This window comes from Psammomys obesus, unplaced genomic scaffold (genome assembly GCF_907164565.1).
Source record: "Psammomys obesus unplaced genomic scaffold, mPsaObe1.curated_primary_1811, whole genome shotgun sequence".
In the NCBI taxonomy this organism is placed as follows: domain Eukaryota; kingdom Metazoa; phylum Chordata; class Mammalia; order Rodentia; family Muridae; genus Psammomys; species Psammomys obesus.
The window spans coordinates 24,764,529-24,777,510 of NW_026596079.1; the positions used below are offsets into that span (position 1 = coordinate 24,764,529).

Genomic DNA, 12,982 nt, shown 5'->3' on the forward strand with positions numbered 1-12,982 from the left:
GATAGATAGATAGATAGATAGATAGATAGATAGATAGATAGATAGATTTTCATATATATATATATCAAAGCATGGGCCTGTAAACCAGCTCTAGAAAGAATTCTTATCTGACCACAGGGTGAAATCTAATACAGGACTTAGTGTTTTTTGGTGTCTCGAATAGTAAAAAGTCTGTTACTTATTTTAGTTCCTCAAAATAGTCTCAGTTCACTAAAACTTCATTTCCACACAAGAAAAAAATAACTAAAATTCAACTATGGTGTGGAGACTGTTAAAGTTTCCCCCTTGTGATATCAGGTCTGCTAACCAGAAACCAGGTTGAGAAATGAACAAAGAGTTTGAGTCTCTTCCATTTCTCTTCCTGCCTCCTTCATCTTCACACAACTGTCCAACAAAAGTCACTTATTCCTCTACAGCTGTGTTGCATGTCCATTGACCCACTTCTCCCCTTAAATGTAACTAGAAAACACAGTTACCTCATTTATTTTAGCACAGATGTTCACAGAAATCAAGTAGCAGATACCTGGTTCAACCCTGATACAAGAACAATCTCCCTAAAACTATAAATTCTATAGACTGGGACCATGTGACCAGAATAATGTTGTGCAATGCTATCTAATGAGCAGAAATGAGATGTAAGCATATAGCTGGACATGATCTGTGGGGAAAGTAAGCAAATTTGAACACAGGTGTTCTGTGACAAGCTCTTTGATCACTCACCCGGCTTCTGTAGTATCTGAAATGAGCAGTTGCAGAAACTGGCTTGATTTCTTTTTTCACTAGGTTGCTTCTTTATCATAGGAAAACTTAGAGTTCTCTTAAACACTTATTTGGATATTTGTCTTGGTTGATAGTTACATTTTCTTACCTAGTAAGTTGCAAGGTGGAGTTCAAAGGAAGTTAACACTAAACTTTGAAGTAGAATCTGTGATTCAGAGGGAAACAAAATATGTCACTTTACAAGAAATCTCCATTATGGCCGCCCTATGACCATCTGTAGTATCACAACTGGATCATTAACTGGAAAACTGCTTGACTTACTATCTCCCAAAACTGAGTATTAAAATGGTAGAAAAATATAATGCTCACGTGTAAAGAAATAAGTGCAATGTAAAGGGAAGAATGTTTATTCCCAGAACCCAATAACAATTGGATCCTTTACATATGAGACTTCATTGCCTTCTCCAACACTTCTCTGTTAATGGCATGGTTGACCATGTGAATTACAATGAAATATTAGCTACCAAGGTCCTGAAGATATTTAGAGGCCTTCTTGCTTCCTACAGTTTCTCACTCCCTTCCCCATCCCCTCTTCTTCCTACCCCCTCCCCTCCCTCTTCTTCCACCCCCCTCTTCCACAAATAAAGCAGTTCCCACATAGATGCAACTTATCTGGTCCAAATTTGTCTGGATGTAACAGGGGCAACATTACATTGAACGTTCCCAGTCTTAATCTACTAAAACCTGGGTATTATTTGTTGCTGATTTTTATAATCATCATCTTCAGAGTGCCTTCATGGCAACGTGAACCGAAACAAATTTTGAAACCTGACAATCTGTTACTTGCTTTTCGTCTTTACAATAAAAAAAGGTGTTGGTTGGGGGGAAGGGCGGGGTTGAGAGAAACAATGCTTGCCTGCATTGCATGTGTAAAGCACAAATCCTCATATTCATTGCCAGGAAAATATGGTTCCCTTTTTACTTTGGAAGGGAGAAAACAGATTGAGTGGCCTTTTCAAGGTCACAGAACGAGTGCTGCAAGGCCAGTGTTAACCTTCTCTCTGTGCTTTGGTTCCAAAGCACAGTCTTTCTCAGGCATTTTGTCTTCACCAGGAGATAAAACCCCAGAATGACCTATAAAGAATGCTGGACAACTAACTTGAAATCCAGTATCTCCAGCTTTCAGCCATCGGCAGTTAGCAGGGCCCTCAAGGCCTGATACAGCCATTGGTGACCCTCAAGGCCTGATACTTCCCAGTGGTATTGCGTTTACTCATCTAGCAATTGTGTCGATTAGAGAGAGCCAGCTCTTCTAACTGCAGCGTCTTTGCCTATGCTTTACAGACCTAGACCACTTTAAGGAGCCGTGTGTGCCTGTGCCACCAGCAGCTCTTCACTTCCATTTTCATTTGAGGGCTTCATTTATTCAGGTCTAGGCTTGTAGCCTCCCTAAACTTTGTGGATTTGAAAACATAGTTCAGGCTGAAGGTTACGTTACAGAGGGTGAAATTCAGACTGCCCAGCCCAGAAATGAGAAAGCATCACATTCTCGCTAGGTATCATTTTCCAGAGTGGACAGTCTCTGTGGTAGCATGGAATGAAATGTATGTATGGGCAATTTGCATCAATGAGTAGACACATACCAGCTTGGATGAAATTAATTCCTTGAGCAATTTAAAATGCATACGGAAAAGATATTTGGTTTGGTTCTTCGCTGCTTTGTGCTTCCATTATCTCCCCTTCTCTATGCACTTTTTCACATCAGGGTTTTGTGAATTTTGTTTGTGTCTCTAATATTAAGTCAGTATTTAAGATGGGCAACTCTTTTTATTTTATTTTTTTCTTAACCAAGCCTTGACCTTTTTTTTTTTTTTTTTTTTTTTTTTTGCTTTAAAGAACTGCATATTTATTTTGCTTTCTGGTTCTGTGCGTGTGCCCTCAACAATTTCACAACGATTTTCTGCTTCTTAATGAGCAAAAACCACTTGATCCTGTCACAAACACACTTCGCACACATAGAACCACCATAGGCCCTGTTGACATGCTTCTTTGTCTTAGATGAAATCATAAGGACTTTAGGCCTCACAGTATGTACCCCTGGAAGTCTGCCGGGGCACATACCACATGCAGATTTAGGTGCTTTCCCAACTTCCTTGTATACAGGTAAACAATCCTGTTGCCAGAAGTTAGAGACAGTCTATTTTTGTTAGAGGCTGCATTGTAGAAGAGCCAAAGACAGTATGTCAAACGCTGGACCTTTCTGAGTGTCTTTAAGCACTGTGCCCGGAAGACAAGACAGGCAAGTCATAAAACTGCATTTGGCTCTGCATCTCTAAAGCCCATTTCTTCAGCTGCAGGGCTGCCATTTGAGTCATGATAGTGGCATGTTTGTGTATAGAATGCCCCCCTTACTTTTCTGACAATAAGATGGAGTTGTTTATCACTTTTCAAAGTTTAAAAGAAGTGGTTAAGTTGTACAGTCAAAAAATAAAAATAAAAACAACAACCTTTAGGGAATGAGAACAGATTACTGGAAATTTTCCTGAATTTCCCTTTGCTGAGTGAATCAGAGACTCATTTCATTCAAACTATGGTCCTTGTATTTAAATGCATATTTGCAGGCAGGCAATTTAGCAAGAAACTGTTATCTGGGACTCTGCTCATTGCCATTGTGCCATTGGCAGCCTTTTTATTGCTGTTGCTTTGTACCTGAGTAACAGCACCCTTTTCCCTTACTTCACTGGTAATTTTCTTCTGTAATTAAGTAAATATTTTACAAGAACCAGATGTCACCCTAAGAATATTGGGCTTCTCATTCCTACTTTCTAGCATGGGTTCTCTGTGGCCAAATTCACTCTAAAGTCCATCTTTTTTATAATTTCTTCATCCCACACAATCTAATGTGACAGTTTTTAATCCACTTGTGATCATGAAAATGAGACATAAAGGAGAAGGGGGGAGAGTCTCTAAAGCTATTACAGATATTACAGAGTCTTCGGATTTCCCTTAAAGTACAACACATTTTCCTTAAAGTACAACACGTTTCTGAGATTGTGGCTTTATTCTCTACTTCTGCCTATTTCTACTGTAGACACCAAATTCTTGACTTCTCACCTACACTAAGGAAGGCAAGAAACCAGAAAGAAAAGATCAAGAGTCACAACCAAACATGCTAGCCATTGAACTTGGCAAACCAGAGTTCATTCTGATCCACTGTCATGGCAAAAGCTGAATAACATTTGCGGGGGGCACCACATTGCTTCTTTATCTTAGGTATCGTGAATAATGATGAACACTGAAGCATAATTATAACCTCATAACTTCATGGACAAAACTGGAGGACACTGTGCTACGTGAAATGATCCAGGCACAGAAAGAAAAAGAGTGCATACTCTTATTTATATATATAATATTAAAAATGTCAGGTAGAATGTTAGTGAGGACAGGATATGAAGAAAGTGAAGATGCTGATTACAGAGTATAAAATTTTGGTTAGGAGAACTAATCTTTAATTATCTATCACAAAAACATGGTAACTATAAAAAATACTAATAATACATATTTCAAATTTGCTGAAGTAGTAGATGTTAAGTCTTTTATATACAAAAAGATAAGTAAAACAGTGACTGTTCACTAACGTGATTTAATAATTCTATAATATCAACACCAAAATAGTCCACTCTACCCTATAAACATGCAAGATATGCAGTCAATTGCCAAATAAAAATACTTTTTGAAAGACATTAAAGAAAAAAAAACCCTCACATCTCCTCCATATCTTGAATTCTCTCTCTTCATAAGATCCAAGTTTGTCCTGTTTATGGCCATTAAAATAAATATCCCTGTAACCCTAATCTCCCTTGCGTACAGGATGACATCAGCTCCTATGAGGAGCATGAGAAGTGGGTGAAAGAGGGAAGGGGTAGCAGCTGTGCCATTAATCAGCTTCATCCCACAACAAATAAAATTAATCTCAGGGAACAAATCTAGTAAGGAAATTTCATAATATTAAAGAGCCTGGTCAATGGGAAGAAGTATTTGAGAACTTTTCTCCACAAGACTGACATAAAGAAAGAATAAGAGCTGAGTATATAAATCAGTGGAAGAGTATTTGTCCAGTGTTTGTCAATCCTAAGAACAACATCAGAAATAGGAAACAGGACAGGAGCCTATCACAGAGGACCTCTGAAAGACTCTACCCATCAGGGTATCAAAGCGGAGGCTGAGACTGATTGCCAAACTTTGGGCAGAGTGCAGGGAATCTTATGGAAGAAGGGGGAGATAGAAAGACCTGGAGGAGACAGGAACTCTACAAGGAGACCAATAGAGCAAAAAAACTGGGGCCCCTGCAGAGACTGATACTCCAACCAAGGACCATGCATGGAGAGAACCTAAAACCCCTGCTTAAATGAAGCACATAGGCTGCTCAGTTTCCAAGTGGGTTCCCTAGTAAGGGGATCAGGGTCTGTCTCTGACATGAACTCAGTGACTCTTTGATCACCTCCCCCTGGGGAATGCAACCTTGCCAGGCCACAGAGGAAGGTGATATAACAAGCACTGATGAGACCTGATAAGCTAGGGTCAGATAGAAGGAGAGAAGGTCCTCCTCTATCAGGGAGCTAGGGGAGGAGCATAGGGGTGAGACAGGGAGGAGATGAGGGAGGGGCTTGCAGCAGGGATACAAAGTAAACAAATTGTAATAAATAATAAATAAAAATAAAATAAAATGACAAAAAACCAAGAACTACAAGGGAAATAAGGGAACTAATTGACTTGAGTCAGCCAACATGAGCGTTTGAGGGGAGCTGCATGTGTACATGTTTATGCGTATGTGTGTGCATGTGGAAATATCACTCCTCAGGCGATCCATTTTTGTCCTTGACACAGGGTCTCTCACTTGTCTAGAATTCTCCTCAAAAAGCTGTCTGTCTCTGCCTCCCCAGTATAGAAAGGTATGTGCCTCGACTCACAGGTATTTACATGGGTTCTGCAAGATAAACCTTCATAGCAAGAATTTGATTTATCAGCTGAGCTGTCCCTTGGTCCCTCGTTCGATTGGGGTTTTTCTGTTTTGTTGTATCTTGTTTTGCTTGTGTGTTTTGATGTTTTTAAACAGCCTTGTTTATGTTGACTTTGAACTCATGTTCCTCCACCTCCAAACTGTTGGAATTATAGGCGTAAGCCACCACACCTAATCTGTGTGGTGCTGGGAATCAAACCCAGGGCTTAGTGTATAGCTGGAAACCACTCTACCCCCAAAGTAAGATTGTTCTTTATTCCACTTCTAGGGAAGAGAAAAAGAAATGCTTATAACACTGAATTAATCAAGGGGAAGCTGAAGCTTTGAACCAGAGTTAATTAAATATGGAACACTTCTATCACAGGGAGGTTGGGGGTTACAGTGAATTTTATTTGAACCTTAACAAAATGATTTCAGATGACATCTAAGTGGTGGACAAATAAAATTATATGAACCTCAGTCACTCTGATGTATAATATATTCAGGCTTTGAAGAATATTTTTAAAAATTAATGCTGGATATTTTTATATATTTTCTAACTCCATTTGGGAAGATAATTGGCATATTATTATGCCCTCAAACTTTTTGTTTTAGTTTCATGATTTTTAACTTTTTGATTCATTGTCTCACTAGATAACTCTCGATGGCCTGGTATTCTCTGTGTAACTCAGGGTGGCCCTCAGCTAATGGCCGCCCTCCTGTGTCAGTCTCCTGAGTGCTGGGAACACAAACGCGTGCCACCACACCCTGGATGGAGCTCAGACTTGAGAATCATCTGTTCTGCTGTTTGAAGATCAGCTTTGTTGATCCTTGTCCTTCAGACACCCAAGTTCTTTGCTTCCAAAGTGAATATAAACCAACTTCACACTGTTGCTATAAAGGCCTAAATTAAAACATGTAAAATGTGTCTAACACATAGTAGGTGCTAAAAGGCATGATTATGTAAAAAGTCATTTGTACGTGGATGGTTTGTTGTTGTTCTGTTGCTTTTCGAGACAGGGTTTCACTGTGTAGCCTTGTTTTCCTGGACTCGCTTTGTAGACGAGGCTGGTCTCGAACTCACCTGCCTCTGCCTCCTGAGTGTATATGCCTTTAATCGCATAAACAGAAGGCATATACCTTTTGTTTTGTTCTCCTTTTTAGTCAAGGTATGCAAGATGCCAGCTCAGTAAAGTTAGACCTGGGTGTGTTACGGTCTGTCACCAAGTTACAGAGAAACATAGAGCTGTTCTTGACATCTTATTCTAGCTCCTGTGACTGCTCATGAGTTTCTGGATTTATTTTAAAAACAGAGGGTTTTGTAAGGGGAACAGGGACTGTCTCTGACGTGAACTCAGTGGCTGGCTCTTTGACCCCATCCAACCCCCGATGGGGGAGCAGCCTTGCCAGGCCACAGAGAAAGACAATGCAGCCAGTCCTAATGAAACCAGATAGACTAGGGTCAGATGGAAGGGGAGAGGGAACTCCCCTATGCGTGGACTGGGGGGAGGGGCATGGAAGAAGAAGAGGGAGGGAGAATGGGATAGGGAGGGAATAAAGGAGAGGGCTACAGCTGGGATACAAAGTGAATAAACTGTAATTAATATAAAAATTTTTAAAATTTAATTTAAAAAGGGGTTGATTCAAGTTCTGATGGATTGTTGTGAGGCAGCCTTGCATTCAGAACCTAAGGGTTCTCTGTCCCTACCAAGTTACCTTGGAAACACTGTATGTGCTTCATAGGTAATGAAAGTTGTCTGTCCTTCACCAAGGGATTTTTAGATAGTCTAGAGCCACAAAACAATTCAAATTTGATGCTCATTTTGCTGTCTCTCAGAAACTACTATGGAAGCCTATTAAAATACAGCAAATGTCATTGTTTCAGGACACTTTTGCTTCTGTTTTAACTTACTGGCATCTTGGGTTTAGTTCACTAGAAAGTTCTGAATAAAGAAAAATTAATTGATTATTCTAACAACTAGAATCAATTTGTTCATACCTCAAAAGATAAAAAGATAAGCTCTTTCTTTTTTTCTTCCAACATTAAAAAAAAAAACAGAGCAAATCAAGACAACTAATTTAATACAATTTGTCTCTTTTTAGCTCCAGGTTTAGTAAGTTGAAAAAGTCCATACCTTTCCAAATCAAATTTTGTGCAAATTTATTGAACTATCAAACTCCTTGCAAATTATACTAGAATTGCTTGAGCACATAGTATCTTTAATTTGTGTGAGGGCTGCTTGGAGGAAACCCTAAATAGTTTCACAAAGGTTATTTTTTTTTTTTTCTTTAATTCTTTATTAATTACACTTTATTCACTTTGTATTCCCCCATGTGGTTCCCTAACCCTCTTGTCCCAATCCTTCCCTTCCTCCACCCTCTGCATGCATGCCCCTCCCCAAGTCCACTGATAGGGGAGGTCTTCTTTTCCTTCCTTCTGATCCTAGTCAATTAGGTTTCTTTTTTTTTTTTTTTTTTATTTTTTCTTTTTAGTTACATTTTCTTAACTCCGTGTCCCAGCTGTATCCCGCTCCCTCATTCCCTCCCCAACCCCACACTCCCTCCCTGGTCTCCTCCCTGCCCCTTTCCAAGTCCCCTGATAGGGGAGGACCTCCTCCCCTTTCATCTGTCCCTGTTTTATCAGGTATCTTCAGGGCTGGCTGCAAAGTCCTCCTCTGTGGCCTAACAGACTGCTCCTCCCCTGGGGGGAGGTGTCAAACAGCCTGCCCTTGAGATCCTGTTAGAAATAGTCCGTGTCCCCCTTACTTTGGAAAACTACTTGGTTACTGAGCTACCACAGGCCACATCCGAGCAGAAGTTCTAGGTTATATCCATAGATGGTCCTTGGTTGAGTTTCAGTCTCAGAAAAGACCCTGTGCCCAGATATATTTGGTCCTTGTAGAGCTCCTATCCTTTCCATATCATACTAACTTCCCTTCTTTCATATGATTCCCTGCACTCTGCCGAGGGTTTGGTTATGAGTCTTAGTGTCTGCTTTGAAACACTGCTAGGTAGAGTCTTTCAGATGCCTTTTGTGGTAGACTCCTGTCATAAGTTCAAGGCACATCCCATTTGTCTTTCTAAATGAGGATTAATCACCTTCGCCTGTGTCCACTTTCTTGATTATCTTCTTTAGGTGTGTAGATTTCATTATGTTTATCATGTCTTGTAGGTCTATATAAGCGAGTATATACCAAGTTTGTCTTTCTCCTTCTGGGATACTTCACTCAGAATGATCTTTTCTAGATCCCACCACTTGCCTGCAAATTTCATGATTTCCTCCTTTTTGATTGCTGAGTAGTATTCCATTGTGTAAAAATACCACAATTTCTGTATCCATTCCTCCGTTGATGGACATCTGGGTTGTTTCCAAGTTCTGGCTATTACAAATAAAGCTGCTACGAACATGGTTGAACAAATGTCCTTGTTGTGTACTTGAGCAAATTTTGGGTATATACCTAGGAGTGGTATAGCTGGGTCTTGAGGTAGCACTACTCCTAGTTGTCTGAGAAAGCGCCAGATTGACTTCCAGAGTGGTTGAACCAGTTTACATTCCCACCAGCAATGGAGGAGGGTTCCCTTTTCTCCACAACCTCTCCAGCATGTGCTATCACTTGAGTTTTTCATCTTGGCCATTCTGATGGGTGTAAGGTGAAATCTCAGGGTCGTTTTGATTTCACAAAGGTTATTAATCCTCATAACAATCCTTGGAAGCTCGTAAAAAAAATAAATAAATAAATAAAAGTGAGGCACACAGTATCATTGAAGTAAATACTTTCTCATCAAATGTAAGTTCAGTACAGTAGTATAGCTGTGGTAGAAAGCAGTTTGACAGTCCCCTTATAAGCTAAAAATAATAAAATTACCACGAGTCAGTAATTGCGCTGTTGGATATACTCCAAAAATTGGAAGCAGGTGTTTAAATAAGAACCTATAGCTTATAACAACACTATTTACAATAGCCAAGAAGTGAAAACAACCCACTTTCTATGATGAGTGGATAAATAAAATGTGGTACATCCATGCAAAGCAATATTATCCCTCTAAATGAAACTTAGAAATCATATGCTAATAGACAAAAGCCTAGAACAAAACTTATGCTTCCACTCATATGAAATATCCAGAATTGACACTGAAGGAAGATAGAAAATTGATTGGTGGTTGTCAAGATCTGAGGGACGATCGGTTGTGTGTCAGGCTTCATCGGAAGGCTGTGACAATGTTCTGAAATAATAGTGATGTCTGTACAATGGTACGAAATACTAGTGTTAATGCATGTGTTAGGTTACAGATTAAGTCTGATACTCTCTACAAAGTCCCCTATCTACAAAGCCCCCTAAAATCTAAGGGATAAATTGTAAGCCCCCTCTTGCTTCTCTTTTTGACCTGAGGCTCCAGATGAATAAGTAAAGTTCATCTAAACTCTTTCTGATTTCCCTCCAGGCTGACGGTCTCCTGCACTCTCAGGCCAAGCCTACTTTAAGCTCACCTAGCCCCAGGCTGGCTCGACTGCTTGTGGCTCTCCCAGTGCCGTGGAGGCACACTGGGTCTATATGTTTTCTTACTTTTCTCGCTTGTTCCCTCGGCAGACTCATCTCCCTAACTGTGTGCTTGTGCTTCTTGTACCTTGCTTTAGCCTATGTGGGTGATTTTTAGGAACTGCTCCACCTCGGGTAAAAGTGTAAAATAAAAGCATACAACCATTAATATTTAGAGCAGACTTTTTTAGATAGAAAACGAGATAAAATTGATAAAAAAAAAAAGATAAAAAGGAGTTCTTTCCAGCACTAACTCCTCATTAAAGGTGTTAATACCTATATATCCCTCTGTTTCTCAAAAGTAGCTGCTTCAATACGTGCAATTACTCTGGCCTGTGCTAAGCATACCCTAAATAAATACACAGAAATTATGAATACACACATGTGCATATACTCTTCTCAAAATGTTTAGCTCATCATTTGAAAGAATTTATAAAGTTGTTCTAACTGAATGTCTGCTTGAACTATTCTCTATTTATTTCTGCTCTGCTCTGCTCTGCATAGATATCAGTCTAGGAATTTCCATACAAAGGAATTCCCAGTTTCTCCTGCCACTGTAAACTGGGAATGTAGCATCTTGGCAATTGTGTCATCTTTTGATTACTATGGGAAAAAAATTAATGGTTGACCTCAATTTTTTAAACAGATGTGTTGGACTTTTCCCCTCTGTTAATGACAAGAAAGAGACCCTCTCAAAAAAAGGATCCAGTTTGCTGTTCCATTCTATCCAATATGACTGTGTTTTGTGGTCCATGAATTCATTGATCCATTCAGTGTCCCTGAAGGATGATAAGAGAGGTAATTTCAGCTATGACTATATTTATATTCCCAGATTTAAAAAATCAAAACATAAATCAAAAACCATTCAAACTATATGAAATTAGACACTAAGTCACAAAGGTCTGTGATATCTGAAATGTGGAAAATAATTATGGTAATCCTTACAATTGACTCAGCTAACACCTTGAGCAATGCCCAGGCTTTTAATACATGTGGGGATCCTGATAGAGTTTATACAATTGACAGCATGATGAGGGCTGGGTTTGAATCAAAGGAAAGGGTACCAGAAAGGTGAATAATATACAGAAAGATTCTTTTCTGTATTTTCAAAGGGTCCTTCTTGGTACTTGATGAGAAGACTTTACCAGAATATGTAGAAAAATGATTCACTATGAAAAGAAATATTAATCAGTTGAACCCAACCCAGAACAAAGATTTTAGAATTAACAGGTAAGCACTTTAAAACAAGCTTCCTAGAACTATTTATTATAATTTAAATCTGAAGTGCCCTCCATAGCCTTTTGTTTTGAGTATCTGTTCCCCAACTTGAACAGGTGTGGAGGATGGCGTGTCTCTGCAACCTTCAAGGCCAGGTGAGGGAGGCATAAAGGCAATCGGTAGCTGGTGTTGGTTCAAAGTTCAGGAGGAATGGGATGAAGAAGTTTCTAAGAACACAAGGCAAAATCAAATAATTAGACAGATAAAAACCCTACTCAATGAAGCGATATGTAATAATGCTCTACTACTTGACTCAGCAGGTAATAACAAAAACCATAAAAGTAAATGTAAGGGGGGAAGTTACCACATTAAGAAGACTGAAGGTATCCAAAAGAGCAAGTATAGGGGAGCTCGCACACACCATTCTCCTGTGTCATTGCCAAAATACATAAGTTCTAAAGTCAGCAGAAGAAAGAAGCAACTTACAAGGTCAAGAAACAGAAAGTGCTTTCTTTGTTTCTTTGTTTCCTTTGTTCAGAGGATCAAAAGAAGTTGTGTTTTAGAATTATTTTATTAATACAACTATTTTATTGTATGAAAGTTTGGCTATAACAAAAATTCAATTTTAAGATAGTTTTGAAATATATGCACTAGATGTTCAGAGGTAATCTGAGCCAGAAATCATGGCTTGCAAGGCTTGTTATAGTTGACCGACCTGGTCATATTCCCTTTTACACACCAACTCCCTCAATGCTAAGGCCTTTCCTCTGCCATAGCATTTATCATATTATATCATCATTTCTTCTTGATCTGTTCTTCTCTCCTAGTATCTGCTAAGATACAAGATCCATGATAGCTACAGCCCCATATTACCTATTGGTGTCTCAAACAGCATCTACCAAGGTGTTTATTTCAGCATCAACACCAAATACATAACTAAAATGGTGTCTGGCATCCAGTAGACAACAAAAACAAAGCAGAAAAAAATGAAAGAGAAGGGAGTGAAAGGGTGGGAAGGAAGGGATAGGGAGAGAAAAAAAATGGAAGGGGAAGGGAGAAGAGAATGTTGTGTATTTAGACTGATAAATTCATGCTTCTAGGTGGAGTTAATCCAAGGCAAAATTATAAAACACAAAGAACTTAAATGTAAAACATTTCTTTTCTTCCCTCCCCTTCTTTAATCAGTGATTGTAACCCCCATTGGCAATTCTAGTGTTCAGTGTTTTCAGATTATCAACTAAAATAATTCCCATGAAAAGAATTCTTGGCAACAGTGTTTCAAAGGATGATTCAAAAAAACACTACCAGGGAAAAGCTATTCTATTTTCCTTTCCTAGGGAGATTCATGAGTCCCTCCAGAGCCCCCTTCTTTACCTAACCTTTCTGGGTCTCTGAATTGTAGCTTAATTATTATTTTCTTAATAGCTTATAAGTAAATGCATACCATATTTGTGTTTCTGGGTCTGGGTCACCTCACTCAGGACAATTTTTTTTTTCTAGTTGCATT

The 12,982-nt window shown here is 39.1% G+C and overlaps 1 pseudogene; it reads right to left on the reverse strand.

Moving 5' to 3' along the window:
* Positions 1–2,626: 2,626 nt before the first annotated feature.
* LOC129690843 (60S ribosomal protein L34-like) lies at positions 2,627–12,198 on the reverse strand (annotated as a pseudogene).
* Between the last annotated feature and the right edge of the window lie 784 nt (positions 12,199–12,982).